Source organism: Mycteria americana, chromosome 1 (assembly GCF_035582795.1).
Source record: "Mycteria americana isolate JAX WOST 10 ecotype Jacksonville Zoo and Gardens chromosome 1, USCA_MyAme_1.0, whole genome shotgun sequence".
NCBI lineage: Eukaryota > Metazoa > Chordata > Aves > Ciconiiformes > Ciconiidae > Mycteria > Mycteria americana.
In genome coordinates this window covers 98,106,202-98,125,754 of record NC_134365.1, presented here as the reverse complement: position 1 = coordinate 98,125,754, position 19,553 = coordinate 98,106,202, and positions in this window count along the sequence as shown.

Genomic DNA, 19,553 nt, shown 5'->3' with positions numbered 1-19,553 from the left:
TGTGTGCATCACACACCAAGAGCAGCTCCTGCTGACTTCTCACAGGAATTATGCTCACAACAGCTCCCTCTTTTTTTTTAATCTAACAACTTCTGCTGATTCTTTCAGAGAAGTTAGACAATGTGATAGACAAAGTCTGCAGGAAAAGGTTCTCAGTGACTTAAGTCTTGAAACTTAAGAGCAGTACCTTGAACATGGCTTGCATTAAACCTCATCTAGACACAAAGCATTAACACTTAAAAAGAAAGAAATCCAGAATATCTGTTCTGTGGGAGACTCCAGTACCTATTTTTATCCTGCATCAGACTGATTTCCATATATTCCACTTAGACTTCATCTACTTATTTCCTAGTATTTTCACAGGCTAGAAATTAAGCTAATAAATGTTTTGCTTTAACAATTTTGATGAAAGCAACCAAGCATATCAACATTCCTCATATCAAAATACTTAATCCAGCTATAGACTAGACTCAAATCCTTTGTCTAACGTTCAACATTAAGCTATATTTTTCCACAGTGGCACAGTGCTTCCTGGGAGTTGTAATTCCTAAGTATTGTAGTCCCCAATACACCATATAACCCAGACTCCTCAATCAGACTCCTCTTACCACAATGCATTTGCATTTATTTAAATGTAACAAAGAATAGTAACGTTGAAACCTGTGCTGCACTATGGCAAAGTAGCCTGGAGCCTGAATAATTCCAAAAAGAAACCCAGTGCTAAACTGCCTCACCTTCATTCCATTTTGATCATCTTGGTGCAAAAAAAAGATTCTTAATCAGGTTGGATACCAAATTAAATATTCATTTCAGTTACCCCAACAAAAAAAAATCTGATGATTTCTAAGGCCTACCTTGTAAAGAACAGTAACCTTGCCTGCTTACTTCTGCCATGAATGCCTCAACATTTTCCTCGCTGCTAGGCTCAGAGCATGGAATCCTTTCCCAGAAATCATTTCAAAGCCCATGGCTCTTTTGTCTTCCAAGACCCACTTCCCTTTATGATATGCTCAGGAAAAGAGTGCTTGTGGAGCACTTACGTATAATAGATGTGCCTTTATTTATCATTAACAATGAACACTGCAACAGCCAGAGGCCTGTTTTGACTGGATTACACCTTTCAGGCACCTTCAGGCTGCACCTGCAGAGCACCATGTGCTGTCTGACCTCAGGCACTCCTGCAGTGGAAACAGCACTAAAAATAAATAGCTGAAAATCACAATTGCTTCACAGATTTACTTTGTCAATCAGAAATTATGCTGGAAAGTCAAGTGTGGGAACGGACTTAAATCCTGGCTTTGTGCTGCAGGTTCATCTCCCACTCACAGCTACGCAGCCATAATGGAATTTCCTCAGTAAATAATTGTTCCTCTTTAAATTTGCCTCCAACAGTTTTATGGAAATATGGATCAAGTTTGAGAGGGCTTTTAACATCCCATTAAAAATTAACAACTTGTTTTATTGATTAGACAATTTGCAATGTGGTTGACTTTGCAATTTGGTGGGGGTGGGTTTGTTTTATTTTTGTTTAAAAGAATGCCTTATGTGGATACATTCTTTTTCTGTTGGTCAAATGAGAACTTTGTTAAAGCATACCATAATTTGATGGGGTTTACTTCCCACAGCACTATTTAAAGTAATACTATTGTACAATGGCTTTAGATTTTTTTAGGAAAATACAGATTCATCAGACACTTCACTCCAGTGAAAAGTTTTATTTAAAAGTAAGCACCCTCAAAGAATGTAAGGTCCAATACCAACCAACATGTTTACCCTCAGGAATGATGATTTACAGAAAGTTCTCCCAAGGAAAAGCAGGAAATAAAAAACATGGCAGTTTCAAGTTAATAACACTTCTGTTTCTGCTACATCCCTAAGATTTTTCACCCTTTCATAAAACAGTAACAGGAAAATGGGTAAAACTGTTGTTCATCTAACTGCACTGAGCTCAGAACAAAGGCAACTTTAAGTAGGCATACATTTACTGAAGGAAACAGGGAAGGGCTATAACTTTCCCCATACAAACAACTTTCTTAAGCATGCACCTTATTAAGCGCTCTCCTTTCTGGCTGCACAGACCTCCTATCCAACACTGATAAAGGGCACACAAATAATGTCCCTTTCCCAAGATCCTAGCCCAGTAGATAATGTCCAGATCCTAAGCAGCAACTGAAAAGAAGCACCCCCCTGGTGACCCCTGTCCTAAAAATGTCAATAGTAATAAATACTGCATAGCCCAAAGAATACAACCATCCTCTTAAAAACAGTCCTCAAAAAAGCTTGAGTTACCATATGACACAAACTCTAATGTGCATGGTTGTTTAGAATAGTTATGTGAAATATACAAGCAGTAAATTACAGGTAGTTAGGCCACCTGAATGCTAGTAAGAACAGATAAGCAAGATTTAGGTAGATTTCCTTCAGAGCCTATATCAAACTCTTAATGATTGAATAACATGGATGTGAAGTTTGGAGTGTCAAATAGCTGAAGTGTTTCAAGTTTTGAGACTACCATGATTGAAAAATGATTGAAGTGTGAGAAAAGTTAAGGGAAGTTGGCATAGTAAGAATGAGTCTGCCTAAAACTTGGGAATGAAGAATAAATCTTGTTTTACGATGTAAAACAGATTTTTGGCTTTAGGAACTCCGGTGATTCGGCTTAAGAAATCATGCAGTTTACCAGCTGTCTTTTCTCAGAGGTTATCTACACAATTTTCCTGTAGGCAGCACCTGGATTTGCAGAATGTCAAGATGACATTAGGTTTACTGTAGGAAAAACAAGTTACTGCTCATTTTGTCCCAGTACTCCCTCTTGCCCTGCTGCACATACTGCCATCACATGATCTGCTAGGCAGGTACTAGGTATTTTTGCAAGCTGGCTTAGTTATGAATTACAGGAAAGCTGAAAAACTTGAGGGAATAGATAGCACATATGTGCGATTAGCAAACATCAGCAGGACAGCTCTGATTGTTTGTGTCCTGAAATGCCTGATGATTGCTGAAGAAAAAGAGTGAGCATGTTAGTTTTAGTTCTTTCTCCAAACATGAGTTTTACTGGAAGATGAATATATTCATCAACATGCTTTTATCATTAAATAGAGCCTTTATTCTCTATTTTATGAACACATGTGTATATATATCAAAATGTTTATGTTCCGTTTCAACATACACATCACATATATATGTTTTATACACACATACATATATGTGTGGATTTTCTTTTAGATCCTCCTCAAAGCTTTACTGTATTTTTTTACAGAGAAAAAGCTGTATTTGAAACACATCTCTAATAGCACAGGGATAATGTGATCTCGTGACTTTCTGTAGCATTTCCACCTTCTGGTTGGATTTACATCTCAGCAGAATAAGAAAGCAAATGGCTTTCAAAATAAGCCCCCTGCCCCTTTTCCATAACCCTGTAGAGAATCAGTAAGTTCTTGAGGCTTTCTGGCCCACCACGCTTATTTCCCCTTTTCTGTAACAACTGACACCACAGGTCTTGGGAGGTGGCTCTGTCTTCCAAAAGCAACAGCGCACTACCTAACTACGTGGACAGCTCTCTATGTGCAAATTAAACAGATGCCTGGGAGACAATAAGCACCAACTTCCCTTTCTCACCCATAACCCTAGCAAAGTCATCCTCCGGGTCCAGGTGGGCTTGTTGAGGGACACCACCACTGTTGCTGAAAAGATCCATCACCCTTCATTACTGGCTATAAGTCCCCATCTGTTTCACCAGTCAGTAGCGCCTGTGCCTTTTCCTTCATTCATTATGTGCCTAGCGACAGCAACTAACAACACAGTACAAAGCTGCTCTCTCTGACTGCACGGAGTGGATGGGAAGGCAGAACCGAGAGCAAGCATTCCCCATTCAGTTAGGTTTTGTTCCCTGGCACCTGAGCAAAGGGAGGAATAGTAAGAAAGCCCAGTGCTAAACTACAGGATGTTACTTTGTACACAATGGGAAAAGTTTTGAACTTCAAGACTGACAAATGAACATATAAATGTCCCTTTAGGAGGCCAATCTAGTACCTGGCTAGTGTGGAAGCAGAGGAAGGAGAACCTCATGCCACCAACAGCACTTTTTGTTCATAGCACACTCCCTAAATCAAACATCCCTGTTCTCTGTGGAGCTCCAAATTAACTTTTAACTGACAGTCCTTTCCACACTGCTGCTGCTGTACTAACAGGAACTTTCTTAGGAGACCCTGAAAGTGCAGGGAGGTGACCCACATTGCCTATTATCAGTTGCTTACACTGTACAACGAATGCACTATTGTAGGAAGAATAGTGTTACAACCATCAAAGCCCCTGGTTAAAATGGCTTAGAAACAAAGTCCTCCACCTTACAAAGATTTGAACCAAGGCTTGTAATTCTTCACTTTTACACATAAAGTTACGCAGGATTGTATCAGGAGCAGGCTCACAGGATGCAACACAGCAATGAAGCTCCCATGGACATTACCAATTCAGGAAGAAGCGTTAGAGGCATGAGCGGCATGGAAGGGGGCAGAATGATACTGGACATGCTGCTACCTGTATGTGGGCTTCACCATGTCAGCATTGCCTACTGCTTGAATCATGCCACAGCTAAGGGAGGATTTTATTTAGCAGACATGTAAATAACTAAACTGATACATTTATTTCCTTTTAACAAAAAAAAACCCTGTAACAGATTATACAACACTGACATTGAAACTCCAGAAGTGAAATTGTTTGCAACAACAGTAATTGTAATTAATAAGGTTGCGCAAATCTTGGCAACCGAATAATAAAGAATTCTCTCGAAAGACAGTAATAACATCAGTCACAGAGAAAGTATGGCTGTGGGCCAGCACACAGGCCACACAGTCGCAGCCCAACTAACTGTATTCCAACAGCCCTAGCTCATTTTACAGGATTTGCCAGTTTTGTGGTGAAACACTTGCAGGTACCGAGTTGTTAGGATACAGGAGAGCACATATACATTGTCAGCACACTACACAGGAATATTTAATATTAGGCTTTCTTTTATGCATCAAAGATCCTTGATGGAGTATTATCCAATTTCAGCCAGGCTAAGAATACTGTTGTAAAAAATTTAGTGACAACAAGAGTAACATGAAACAGAATAGCTTGAAATTATTGCCACAAAAATCTAACACAAAGAATCCTACTAGCGAAAGATTTACTGACTCCACATCTCTGAATAATCCAACACCTCCAAAGGAGGAAGCCTGAGTCTATTTAGTGTTGCAAACAGGACAGAGCTAGGAAAATACAGCACATAACACTGTTGTGTTAATCTTTTGCCATAACTGGGTTGGCTTTTTTTTTTGCAAAACTAATACAGGCCTAATTGAGCAATTTAAAAGCATACGCATGTAATGGGCAAAACGTGGTTAGTTGCTGGCAATTCTTTTGGATGCCACTGTTATGTCTCTTTTCATGCATTTCCAAAGTTGTTTACACTTCCTTCATTGCAAATCATTACATCTGAACACTACCTACGGTTTTATTTCACAGTCCAGCACCCGTTGGCATGGATGGAGCTCTCCATCCTCCAAGCAGCACGGCCTACATACAGCCAAGACAACTCACAAACATGCTGCCTGGTGACCCAGCTGCTACAGCTCACTCAGAAACATCCATACGATGGCATGACAAGACTACCTTAAAAAAAGACTATCAGAAACACTCCTACACAAGCACTTTGTCTTTTCACTTCAAAAGTACTGGCCACTGCCTATTCAGCTACAGACCTCCTCAGAGACTAGTGAAGACAGATGCCCCTCTCATCTCCCAGGCAAGAGCTCAGCAAGCCAGCACCACGCACTCATGCTTCACACACGTTCATATAGAAACCATTTGGCCCATCAGGCACACCTCTCTTGTGCTAGTGTTCTGGATATTTTTTCTTTCCCAGCATTACACCAGATATAGGGGCTCAAGTTGGTTGGCAGATCATTCTATCTCCCCCCACCCGACTCCAAGCAGCATAGGTGCTGCTTGGGAGGACACCAGCAGGAGAGGGCATATACAAAATTCCACCGTGCTGTGAAGATTCTCGAGTCACTGCTCCACAAGATGCTGGAGAGGCTGGTGTAAGGGGGAAGGATGGATGGATGGACAGCAGGAAGGAGCATAGTAGAGCCTTTTTCTGGTCAGATGGTGGAAACATAGACCCAGGTAGAGGTGCAAGTAGCACACTGATATGTTTTTCTTCTAACAGTACAGGGTACTTGAAAAACAGACCAGAGGGAGAAACTGAGAGAATCCCTCTTCCTCAGCTCACCAAGTTCGACATTTGGCAAACCACCACTCCCGAGATGGGTGGCAGGAAAATGCAGCAGCAGATTTCATGTCCGCTTGCCACCTTACCTTTGAACATAGTTCCAAAGAGTCAGGACAGCAGTGTCTGAGCCTTTCATAGGAAATACTCACTATGCAGCAGATCCTAAACTGCCTGAGTTCTGAAATCTTAGTGACACCATGGTTTATGTGTTAGTTCTGCCCTTCCTCCTGCTTCCGCAATAAATTTCTCTTCTCCACTGTACTTCAGAAAGTCATGAACAATACAGCCTTTTGTCTCACCTCTTCTGAACTGCACTGCTATGGTAAATTACATTTATGGACATTCACTCTATTTCAAGAATTTTCATCTACAAAGCACAATGTTGACATTTTTGCTTTCTTTTGGTGGGGCATAGGGAGAAACAAAAGCAAACAAAGTATTCCAGCTGCTGTTTATTTTCTCCTAATTACTTCCCAGATCAAATCACTTTCCTGGATGCTATCTAATATATTAGTTCCTTCTTTATTTCAGGTTAGCTACTGCAGATTTTGATACATGGGGAGAAAGAAAATGCTGTTGTGATTAAATCAGGAGATACATAAGTGAGAAGGAACTGTCAATAAGCAGAGTTAGGATTTTTTCCCCCTCTTCCTTAACTTAAAAATTCTCAGGCTGTCTACAAGCCTCTTCATACTTGACGGTGGAGCAAAGAAGATGGAGGAGTTGGAACAGATGAGCTTTGTTGCATATTGCTGTTCAGTGGTAGTTGGGAGACAACTGAGAAGCATTTCCATTACTGAAAAGATGAGTAATGCCACAAGGCTCAATCCAGAAAAAAAAAAGGGGAAAAAAAAAAGAACACTCTGAAAGGAGAGCTTCATTATGAGGACATTTCTGTTCTTTTCTTCACAGATTGGAAAGGACAAAATGTCATAATCTTGCATTTGACACACTGTCCTTTTTTTATCTTTAAATAAACACCTTTGGTTTTTAAAAATTATCATTATGTACAGAATTCAGAAACACTAATCATTAGATAAAAAATAAGGAAGAAAACAGATAATGGAGTGAAATAAGCTGGAAGGAGATTCATTTGGGGAATTAATTTACAATGCCAAAAATATAATTGCCAAATGATTAACACTTTTTTTTCTCCCTCTTATGGGCATTTATTTTTAATTTATTAATTTCAATGCTCATTATACCTTGATTACACTCTCTTTTGGGAGGAAATAAGATTTGAAGTGGTTTCTATTTTTTCCCCTATTTTATTGTTTCCATACAGTAATTGTGAGTATGTCATGTACTTGAATCTGTTTGTACTTTCTCTCACTTGAGGTTCTATTTTGAGTTGACTGTATTTGGGGGGAACAAACATGTTTAAGGGCACTTGGTTGCAAATCAGTCACTGAATGATAAGAGCTAATTTAAAGTGGTACTAGCATTTTCTCTAGGCTGCAGAGTGTCCTTGTGGCATTGCCAATGCTCTGTGCAGAGCAAGGAAGGAGCAAATACAAAGGTTACCCATAAAATGCTCTAAAGTTGTAGGTAGATTTCTAAAAAGGAAAGGTAATTTTCCTGCTCTGTAGAAATACTGCCCTGTCCTCGTATCTGCCAAGTCCCAAGCGACTGCTGAGTCCCATCTCTCGTATCTACCAGCACTTCTACAAAGCCCATCATTGTTATTGCCATGCAGCAACTGAAGAAAATGTGAGAACTACTAAGCGAGACAATATAGTTTATTGGTTTCATTATTTTGAGCAAGCTGCCTATGGTTTTGTTTATATTCCAATCATCTGGAAACACTCTGGCACCCTACTGAGTATTGCAAAAAGATCTGTTAAAGGGTGGACAAGCCTCTCTTGGGTCGCAGAGATAAACAAAGTTCCAGGCTCTTAGAAAGTTACTATCAGCTGCAGAATTGTCTATATGCAGTTTTGTAAATTGTAATAAAAGCACGGTAATTCAAGTTACACTAACCAGAAACAAGAATCATAGAATCATAGAATTATTTACATTGGAAAAGACTCTTAAGATCATTGCGTCCAACCATAAACCTAACACTGCCAAGTCCACCACTAAACCATGTCCCTAAGTGCCACATCTACACATCTTTTAAATACCCCCAGGGATGGTGAGAAAGAAGCCACATTATTATTTGCCATAGACAGACATCCTCACACATACACACATATCTCTACTATAGCTCTGCTGATGTGTGTTGTTGAACCACCATAATTTATTCAAAGATGAAACTTTTAACTTATTTGGAGACAACTCTGGCATGATCTAGAGAAAGCCTGCATTTGCCCTCTAATTTCCAGTATGGCTCTATTAGAACAGAGGACAGAGGTCATGATCATCTTTCTGTCTCCATGTGCAGCTCACAGAATTGGGGCTGGTATGGAAAGGGTATCAGCTGTCAACATGAATGTTTCCTTTCCCCACACTACCCCACAGAGTAGCGGTTTTCTTTGTGCAATCACAATTGCCATTAATATTCAAACCTTACGGGTCAGCTCCACAAAGAACCATGACCTTGAGTACAAGTGATCTCTGACTTTTTAATGCTTTTTTTTTTAAAGTAGAAAGCAAGCATTCTGCTAATCTCAATTCCAGTTTTCACTTTTTCAGACTTCTCAAGAGAACCAGCAACATATATCTTACACATTTTTAAAGGAGAAGGTTGAACTTCTCACAAAACATGCTTTAGACCTGAGGCTCTGTTAAAACACTGAACATGGCAAGACTTAAGGTAAAATTATGAGCTAGTAATCTTGCTTGTGTCTTTAACTCTGAGTTCCCAAATTCATTATATTTTATGGCAGCTATTATACCTCTGGATTATTCTTACTATTTATATAAATAGCTAGGCTTTTCTGGAATCTGGCTAAATTGTTTGCCTCAATAATATCTTAAGGCAGCAAGGTCCATAGGTTAATTGCACGCTTAGCAAAGAAGCAGTGCCTCTTAAGTAGCTATCTGCTCATTCCTGCATTTTGGTTTGGGTTTTTTTGAAAGCGTAAGGAAGGGTACCTGGTTTCAGTACTGTGCCTGCAGTTATTCTTTTGAGACAGAATTAGCAGAAAGGATCACAATTATTTTCTTAATAGAATTTATTTACAGATACAAGAGCAAATATGATTTCAGCTCTAATCTCTCATGTTTTCTATGGTTTTCAGGGGATAAAAAGGCTATAGTTGTTAGGGACATATTTAAGACACTAGAAATTCAGAGTCTGGTACAGAAATCATAAGTGGGTTCTTGGCTGTATAAAACCAACATGAGTTCTGCCATTAACTTCATTGCACCAGGATTTCCTTCACCTCATTAGCTTCTACCTTTGGAGTCTATTCTATAGCAACTATCAATTCACTCAAAAGGACCATAATTCAGAAAGTTCAGATGAAGGTTTAAAATGTGCATAGGTGACCTATAAGCCTAAATCACATTATCAAAAATAATGTAGGAGTCGAGTTTTTCAAAGTAATCTGGGGCACAGATGCCTGTCCAGAATCAGATTTTCCAACCTGGATTGGTAGCTTAGGTGCCAGATTGCAAGGGATGTTCTCATCTATGCCATTTATTTTAGTGTTTTTTTTCTCCTCGCCTGTATTACATATTTGACATCTATATACTTTTAAAAATATAGCCCTTGAGAGGAATACCGGATACTGAGTAAGTCATATACCATGCCTAGAATAAGGCTGCTATTACAAACATAGTTTCAATAACAACATTATGTTCTATGTACAGCAAAGAGTTCTTACCATGGACTTAAGTGGACCAACAAGGCTGCACATTTGCAGCCACACAGGAAAATCAGCTATGAGTGAAACTAGACAGACTGGTAAAAGAACAGTTTTACTAATACACTTCTATCCCACTGGGTTTTTTGTTGGCAAAACACACATCAGTCAGGGATCACTTGTCTGGGAGTACAGAACTAGCTCTAAGACTAACTAATCAATTTAAGACTGTACTAATGGACCCACTGGGCTTTCAAGTGCTCTTGGAAGTAGGAGCAAAGCTCTGAAGACTTTTATAGTATGGAAAACAAACCTTATCTTCAAGCCCTACTGAAACAGGCACCCAAAGCTGTATCTCCATATCAACCAGCCTTTAACTTCAAAGATAGTCCTGCTCTAAGGCCAACTGTCAAAAACTCAGGCCCTTTTCCACTTCTGTGATGATCTATAAAGAAGGTGGAAATGCAAATTGTCACAGAGTGGGGAACAAATCAAATCTCTTTCCTCAGGGGAGGCCATCAAGAGACTCTCTTCAGCATCACCTAACACATACCTGCATAGCTGTGAGCTACTTCTCTTACCAGCAACAATCTTCCCTCCTTTTCATTTTCTTCCATGCAATGGACCCACTTCTATCCTTACACTTTAAAGCATTCTTTACGGTTGATTTAGCTCTTTCCTCCTCCCACTATAGCTGCTTTATAAAAAGATGTTATTGAGAAAGGAAATGTATATAGGTGGGAGAATGAATACATAATTATTATTGTTATATTGTTATTTTTGTGTGGAAAAAGATGCAGAATTTGGCATTCTGAAATGTGAAATACAAGACTTAGATGAGGTATGTAGCTCAGAGATTATTCTATTCCATTCCAATATCCGTTACCCAATCATACAGCCTCTTTGGTCTAAATAATTTTAATTAAGCAATTCTACCTTCTGTAGTAGCCATTACCAGAAGATAATTGACTGCATCGGTAATGAAGCTTTCTGAGGGTGCTAAACAAACAGCAAGGTTAATTATCTGGCAGTAATGCTTGTTATGGAAGTGCAACACTGGCCAACTAAGTTTCCTGTTCTCCTGCAGTACCCTTTCAGTAAATCAATGTAATATCCGTGGCTATATATTGTCTTACTGCGGTAGCAGTGTTCAGCAACGGAAACAGGAAGCCACCAACTGGTCAGGAGTGCATGGAAAGCAATACAGAGAAAATATGACTTTTTGTTAAATGTGTTTTATTCAGCTACTAAGGTTTTTTTTTTTTTCCTCCCCCTTCTAACTGAAGAATGAATTTTTGAAACTCTGTGTTTATGTACCAGGTACATCTGACAGCAGAGATGTATTTCAATTATAGACAGAGTCCAGAAGTTTGTATTACCCACTATATAATCCCAGAGTGGATCTGATTTTTTTTTTTTTTTTTCCACTCAGCTTCTGTTTTCACCTTTTCTCCTTCTTGGCAATAAATCCACTCACACTGAATTAATTGAATAGATCACATTTGGATTTCATTTTGTGGGTTTAAATTCAAAGTGTTGACAGTTCATGTATTTAATTCTATATCACTCAAAACTAATACTAACCTATGTGTTTCTCTGCAGGTAAAAGGTTGTTTTAGATTCATGACTGTTGATTTTTTTTTCAGTATTAAAAATAAATATATCAAGTCAAGTTTATTTGACCTTTAACTTGGGAAAATGTCAAAAGTTAGTTTTATTTTAGGAGTTGGCTTATTTGCTTTGTTGGGGTTTTTTTATTTTTTTTTTCCTAAGATAGATTCCCAACTTTATAGCTAAAAGAGAATGTAAATGGAGTATCTCAATTCCCAGGACCACAAGGCTATTCCCACCCTAATTTCAGCATCTCAAAACCAACACAGTATGTCTTTATGCCAGTTTTCAAATAAAAAACACAGATGTAGCTGCTCTCTGAGAACAACCAAATACCATGCACTGGCATTTAGACATAGAAACATCTATACAGCACTTTTGGGGGGTTGGTTGGTCGGGGTTTTTTGCCACTCACTACCCTTATCTGATTTGTATGAAATTCAGACATTTGCATAGAGGTGTCAGATGTGTGCAAATTCTATTTGTTAATAGTAGCTCAGCTGTTTTATGTAGATCCAATTGCCAGTTACAGGTGGAAGAACCTGTACAGCAGCCACTAATGGTACATAATTTTAGCAACGAACCCTTTCACATGGAAATCTTGTTAAGGATTCTCCAAAGAGTAAATGTTACAGTGGGTTCTGTGGTACTTGCTGGGTTGGGACTATCATAGAGCTAACCCTTCTTCCATTGTCTTACTATGCGTCTCTTGTGCATGCATAAGGAAGGGGAAGTGTGCATGAACAGAAATACAGAAAACAACTTTGCATTAAAACAAAATGCTTACAGCCCTTTTCAAAGCAGCAGTGGCTTACCAGTAACTGTAGTTCTTCAGGAGCACTGCTGTTCCTTACATACACTTACAGGACACTTTCTTGAGGCCACAGACCTCTGATGAATTGTGAATAATCTGTCTTTGAACTGATTTACACATATTCCTAAATGAATCCATCTAGTGCACAGAGCCCCTCAAGAAGATCCACTGGCAGGTTCTGCTAAGCAAGAATCACAGAAGCACTTTCTCCAAGTCTGAAAGTGCCAGACTTATCTTGTACAAGGACAGGAATTATTCCAGTGTCAAGTCAGCCCTTGATTTGTTGAGATTTAAGTTTGCACGAGCTCCAAGAATTCATCCATAATTGCTGAGCCAAGGACAGTGCTTCTCACTGATGAAGACACAGTCATCTCACTGCTCCAAATGTACTTTTGCAGACCCTAAAAAACAACTGATATGCAGGCTAATGGCCATTCCCATATAGCAGCATAAAGAGACATGAAATAGTTTTCAAGATCATGGGTAAGGGCCTGGAGACAAGTAACATAATGAAAAGTTCAGCAACAAAGTTATCTGAAATTATGCTAAGTACTTTTTTATTTTTTCTCCTCCGCAGTCAGGTGGTGACCTCTTTAGGGTAAGTACCAGTGCTTTTCTTGTGTTGGCAGAATGCCTGATTCAAGAGGCCTTGAGCCCTGACTGGAAGCATGAATTTCACAGCGATACAAACACAAAAAAGAATAGAAAATAAACTTAGGAGGTAAGTTGGGAAAAAAGTCTTCCAGAAATCATCTATATGTAGACAAAGACCCATTAGGAAAGGATGAAATGTTTTCACCACACGCTAAATTCAATCATAGCCAGGAGCAACACAGAAATTCTTATGAATTCAGATTGAATTTGAGAAAGAGTTCTAGGAGGGGAAAAAAAAAAGACAAAGAAGAAGTAACTACTTTTAAATACCATAATGTTTCATTTTAATCTTTTTGGAACAAAGTATTTCTTTTTAGAAAGGCTGAAGCATCAAAAACATTAAAAAAGATCTCAAAATACACTGACACGTCAGTTTGCTGTTAAAAATAAAGAAGGAGGAAAAAAGTTATTTATCTGAAGAGCCTATCTCCCTTCCTAAAGACAGTCTAAATCCATTCTTCCTCATACCGGCAACTCCAAAGGCAGGCTATTATTGGCATGAAAGGTGAGATTGGTCCTGTTTTGTTGTTGTTGCTGCTGTTTTTTATTATTTCCTCACTCTATTTTGTGAAGCTTTGAGTTCTTTCATAATTTTATCTCCAGAGGTCTAAGGTTTACTGCAGCCTTTGAAAGTGTTCCCATGCTTTCAATTCTCGTCCGAAAGATCCCCATAATTTGTTATCAGATGCTTTAATAATGACACAAGTGGCCCAAATTTTAACCTAATCATCCACTGTATTAGGCAGCTTCTCTGAGCCCCATGTTTCTTCTCAGCTTCAGCAGTGGCTGTGAAGGGAAACCGTGCTTTTGAACAGAGAATGGTCTCTCAAAACATCCCCTATTCAATTACTGAAGAGCTACTGAGCCCCAGACTCAACACTTATCAGCACACCAAGACAGTGACCATAGCTTTGCTCTGTTTCTCAGTATGATTCATCTGACCAAATATAACATTCTACAAAGTATACTCCTAGTTTATGTTTGAAGTTTTCCCTTTTGACTGAAGGGGAGAAATGCGCATTCTGGTACCATTCATATCACACTAACGTGGACATCAAAAACAGGTCAGTCAAATCACATCCTAAAAGTGTTTGTTTATCTCCACTGACTGCAAAGGGAGGAGAGGTGGTTTGCTCAGACAACTAAAGTTAGGTTAGATTAATCCATCCCACCTGCTACAGTGGCATAGGAAGAGGACAGAGGAAAAGATCAAGGAAGGATGGAAAAAGAAGGCAGAACTTTGGCTCCAGTCAAGAGAGCAAGGCTCCAGTCAGAAAACCACGGTGATTATCTCTACACCCTCATCTTCACCTTCTGTTTCACTTTCTGCTTGCTTTGTTTGTTTGTTTTTCCTTTTTCTCAGTCTTTTTTCTTTTAAATATTTCCTGTTAGAGCCTGCCTAGCCCCTCAGATGGTTTCCTTGAAGCCTGTCACATCACTGTACTCTTCAGCATTTGATTCAGAACAGAAAACATTTTGTACAAGGCCTCTCCAAAGGCATGTCAACTGTCACTTCCACAGAGTTCACTCAGGATAACTGAAGCACTTGGGAAAACAAATAATGCCTTCAGCTCTGCTCTTAAACCATGGAATACGGAATTTGCTGGTTCCAATAAAAATTACAACAGCTTGTCCATAAAGAGATAACTGCAAGGGCAAGTGTGATTCTAGCAAGACAGAGAGGGTTTTGGTGAAAAATGAATAAAACTTTGGCAGTTTGGAGGCTGAGCTCTGACATGCTCTCAGTCACGTAAGGCGGTTTGTTTGAACCTTACAGAGAGACACCTGAAAGCCTTAGATCTGCAAAAGTGGGTCAGAAATACTGCAGCACTTCTCTGGGACATAAGCTTCCACACAGAGGCAGAGAACAGAAACAGACATAGAGAAGCAAGTGAGATAAAGCTACCTAAACTTCTCTTCCTAGCTGATAGAGTATGAATTTACAGTAGATGTTTAAAAGAGTCCTTTGTCTGCCTGTCCTTTATTTCTACCTGGCACTATTTCTACAGTGAATTTTGGCAACAGAGTAGGGCAAATGTTTAGATGGCAGAAGCCCAAGTTGTTAAGCTATGGATGAAGTAGTAAAAACCAGGTGGCTTTCCAGATGCCCATTACTTGCAAGAAGTTTCTTGCCTGCTCTACCCATACAATGAGCTGTACCTAGCTCCTTTTTTTGCCCAGAGTTAGTTTTTCTCTCACAGACATGTATACAGAGGCACTCCTCCCTCTTTCTTGCAACATTAGCTCACGTCTATGCAGCTGTCTCCAAAATGGTATGTTTTGTGCTGAGAATATTCTTTTGCCCAAAGGAAAGCTAGATCTAAAGCTAAGCCTAGAAAAAGCATGGAACAACCTAGAACTGGCCATTTCACTGTTTCAGAGGACATGGAGGACAGAGATTTTTAAGCCAGAAAGGGTTGCTGGAGCACATGATCCGACCTTCGGCACATTGTACTCCACTATGTTTCATCCAGCTATCTCATTTTTCAAATCATGGACTGCAAAGATCACCCTGGTAATCAGCCAGGTCTTCCAATGCCAAAGGAAGGTGTTGGACAGGGTGTAAAAGTAGAGTCCAAAGTTGGACCCCAGACTCAGGAAAAGGCTGTGTTAGTCTGTTTGGACAATTAGCCTAGAAATGGCTCCCCACCTCCAGCCAGAGTACAAATGACTACTTGCAGTTGTGAGATACAGCGATCCAGGATGTTTTGCATCCAAGAGGTCCCCAGTGCCATGGTGATGGATGAGCTGTAAACAAACACTTAAAGTAACATCAGTGTCTGCTGGTTTTGAGCTGAATGGGGAAGGAGGGGGACAGAAATGCATACTGTTGTATTTAGCTGCTGATTCCAGCACATCCTTGGAAAAGGTAATTGGGGTGGAAGAGTCTGATTGCCAAGGGGACTAACGTCCAAAAGCTGATGAGGCTTGTTCATAGACTCTCTCAAACCATAAAGCTACCAACAGAAAACAGGTTAAGCTACTTGAGAGTGGGAGACAAGTAGGAGAGAAGAAAACAAAGGGGAGGGATGAAACATGAAACTGCTGCTTCCTATTTGCCACTCTACTGGGCACAGGTATCACAGGAACTGCCACCACTCACCCTCACTTCAGCAGCAGCAAGAGAGCTCACTAAGAGTTTTATACCAACAAATGCATAAAACAATCTCCAAAGCAGGTTCAAGGTACTGGTGATAAAACAGATACATCACTTAAGGCTTTTTGCTGCAACATTGAACAAGCAATACCCAAGAACCCTTCTATCCTTCAACTTTCCCTAAGAAGAGCTGTAATGAAACAAGAGACAAGATGGACATGGCGAACATGGGAATTAAAAATTCTGGCTAAGGCAGGCAGTGGACTCAGGTATGAATAGCATACAGAGCAATATGAGAACAAAGGTCTAAAGTCCCTGATGGGAAAAATTCTGTAGGAAAATAAAGCAAAGCAATATCTGTTTTGCTGGCATTAGGTATCAGAGAAGATACTAAAAATGTTACTGCCAAGCAAACCAAAACAAAGCAAAATAAAGCAAGACAAACAAAACATTCCAGGCTTTTTTCTATTGAGAAATTTTAGTGTTGTCTGCAAAATATACAATACACAAAATATAGGACTACAGACTGGCTGGATGTTGGTTTCTCTCCAAAGAACACACAGATAAACTTCCCTGGTTTAGAACATTTCATACGCACACTAGCATCTTGAAGATCACTGTGGAAAGAAAGGTCAACTCCATATAGACAGAGAGGATTAGGCTAAACAATACCTTTCCTTTCCTCACATCTCAGAACTCATTTTGTCTAGGAACTGCACTAGGAAAAATGTGACGTTTCCTTTACCAAAGATAAGCGCAACTCACTTTTGGAATCTGAGGGCTTAATGCAAAGGAAATAGCAATGAACATGTTAAGGTCCCAATGCATCTAGAGATTCAAGCATTAAGGTACTTTTCAGGTATTTAGCCCTGTTGAAGTTAATGGGACTGCTTAAGCATTTCTAAATGCTTTAGACCTTGCAAAACCAAGGTCTAGAGCTCTAAGGTCAGCTGTGTTGTTTGACTGACCTGCACACAAACACAGCACAAACATTTCCACCAGACTAGTATTCTCAGAGAGGCAAATATGTTCCCCTGCCACCTGCTGAGAACAGAAAATTCAGATTGCTGCAGCACATGGCAGCACCAAATGGAACCACACAAGTGCCAGAATGAATGGCAGCCACTTTGGAGATTTGGGAATACTTAAACATGTTTCATGTAAGACAAGATGAGGAGACAGACACAAGACAGGAAGCTAGCACACTTGGTACATTTTCTTAAGCTTCATCAGAGAACCATGTATTTCAGTCAATTATAGAAACAAAGCAAAGGGAGAACAGCCCAGGGGTAAAAATACGTGTGTTAAACCTATTACTTCCCTGCAGGATGATGAGAAATATCTTTTGATGTGCCTGTCACAAGACAGCTAGGAAAACAAAGCATCTCTACAGCTGTCAGGAAGGTTGAAAATAATGCCTGTGGATACTTGTTAAAAGGCTATTTTAATACCGGGATAAGGCAAATGATGAAGTGTTTAACATTCAAATTAAATTATACCAGTTGCACAACACCAGTTTGCCCAAATCAGAACTTGGTCGCCCCCAGCCTCAGAAGGCAGGAGAACATCTGGGCAGCAGCAGGACAGGCCAAAGCGCCAGCCAAGCCCAGAGTCTGCAGCCTCTGCTAGGAACAGGACACTGGCCCAGTCACTACTGTGCACTTAACCTGACAGCTCACAGCAAATGGTAACCTTCTCTCTCGTAGACAGAGGTGGCAGAAAAGGGGAAAGGGAAAACAAAACAAAACAAAACCAAAAACAACTCTTTTCCAAAACAAACAAATAATTGAAAGGGAAGATGTTTATTTTTTTTGCCAACAACATTCACTTAGATCCATTGTACCTTTTGAATCCTGCAATTTCACCATAGAAAGCATTATGCTGGACACATCTGAAAAGAGGTTTACTTTTCAGTCTCAAAAGAAGCAGGTCTGCATAATACTACAGATTTTTCTGGGTTTTCACACTGACTGGACCACTTCCTATTTGATAAGATGGAAGTTGTCTGTTGGACAGAAAACACAGTACATCTCTTTAACATCTACTTTTGGCAACAATAATCACAGTGTGCTAATGGATACATAAACCATGGCTCTTTCCATGCATAAATTAGAAACATGGATAGTAAAACAATGGCAAAATATTTAGACCAAAAAAAAAAAAAAGCAATGTTACAAATATTCCTATTTAACTTCTTGCCTTGTTCCAGTACGATTATCCGAACATTGGCAAAAAGCAAATCTGCACTTCTTTAAACAGTGCTTTGCTTAATGCTGTATACAGTTACTGATCCGCTAATTAAACATGCCATTATTGAGGGATTTAGGGTCATTTGAGTCTTAATCCATACCATTCTCTGGGAATAAAACAGAAAGTAACTGACTGTGGTGGCAGCACAGAGAACACATTTATGAGGAAAATCAGTATTTTTTCAGATTCATCATCTAAATAGCTATGGAAATATATGACACATTAAAATATATTACAAGAGTCAAGACTTTTATTCTAAGCAGTTTACACTTGAAGAATTGCCCTGAATTCTCAGAACACTCAGAAAATAAAAATTATGTTCAGAATTTCAAGGTCAAGCTTAGACAGCCCACACTGTGGTCCAGGCACAAAAAGTTGAGATGAGCACTCTGTATGGGTTGTTGGATAGATTGTACCCAGCCCTGTGTTGGTAGTCAAGAGAGGTAACAACAAACTTATCACCTTGATAAAAAGTCATGTACTATTCCATGTGAAACCCACTATGGATTTCACTTTCCAAATACAGACCAAGTAACTACATGCCCTTTTTTTTGTACTAGCCAGCAGAATAGGCCAAATGCAGCGGTGGCACGCATAGTAATATGTTAAGATGATAAAGACCTGGTAAAAGAGCAAATATGATCTCCAGACACTAAGTAACTGTAATCGAATTATTCACTGAGTCAAGGTGCCTGTGAAATTAATACATGCTGCACCACGCAGCAAAGGCGGAGCATCCCACATACGTTACAATCATTTCAACCTCGGGCTATGTTTTAAAGACAGAAAGGTCAGTCGCTCCTCTGGCTCAGTGCTGAAATCAATGGAGCAATCCTGATTGACGCCAGCTGAGGATCCTGCTAATGAAGACAGGGAAGTTTTCTGATTTACTTTTACCTGGGGAGCTGCCCTAAGAACTAGTCTTTTACAATTTAATGACAATGGGTATGCATATTCTCTTACTACTATATAACATTAAACTGATGGCATCACTCTCCCAGTTGGCCACTCAAACTCTGCTGGAGGACACTGTAACAATGCAGCACATTTCAGACTGCAGGGCTGAACACACTGTTACATTGCAGTTGCTGCTATTAAAATATT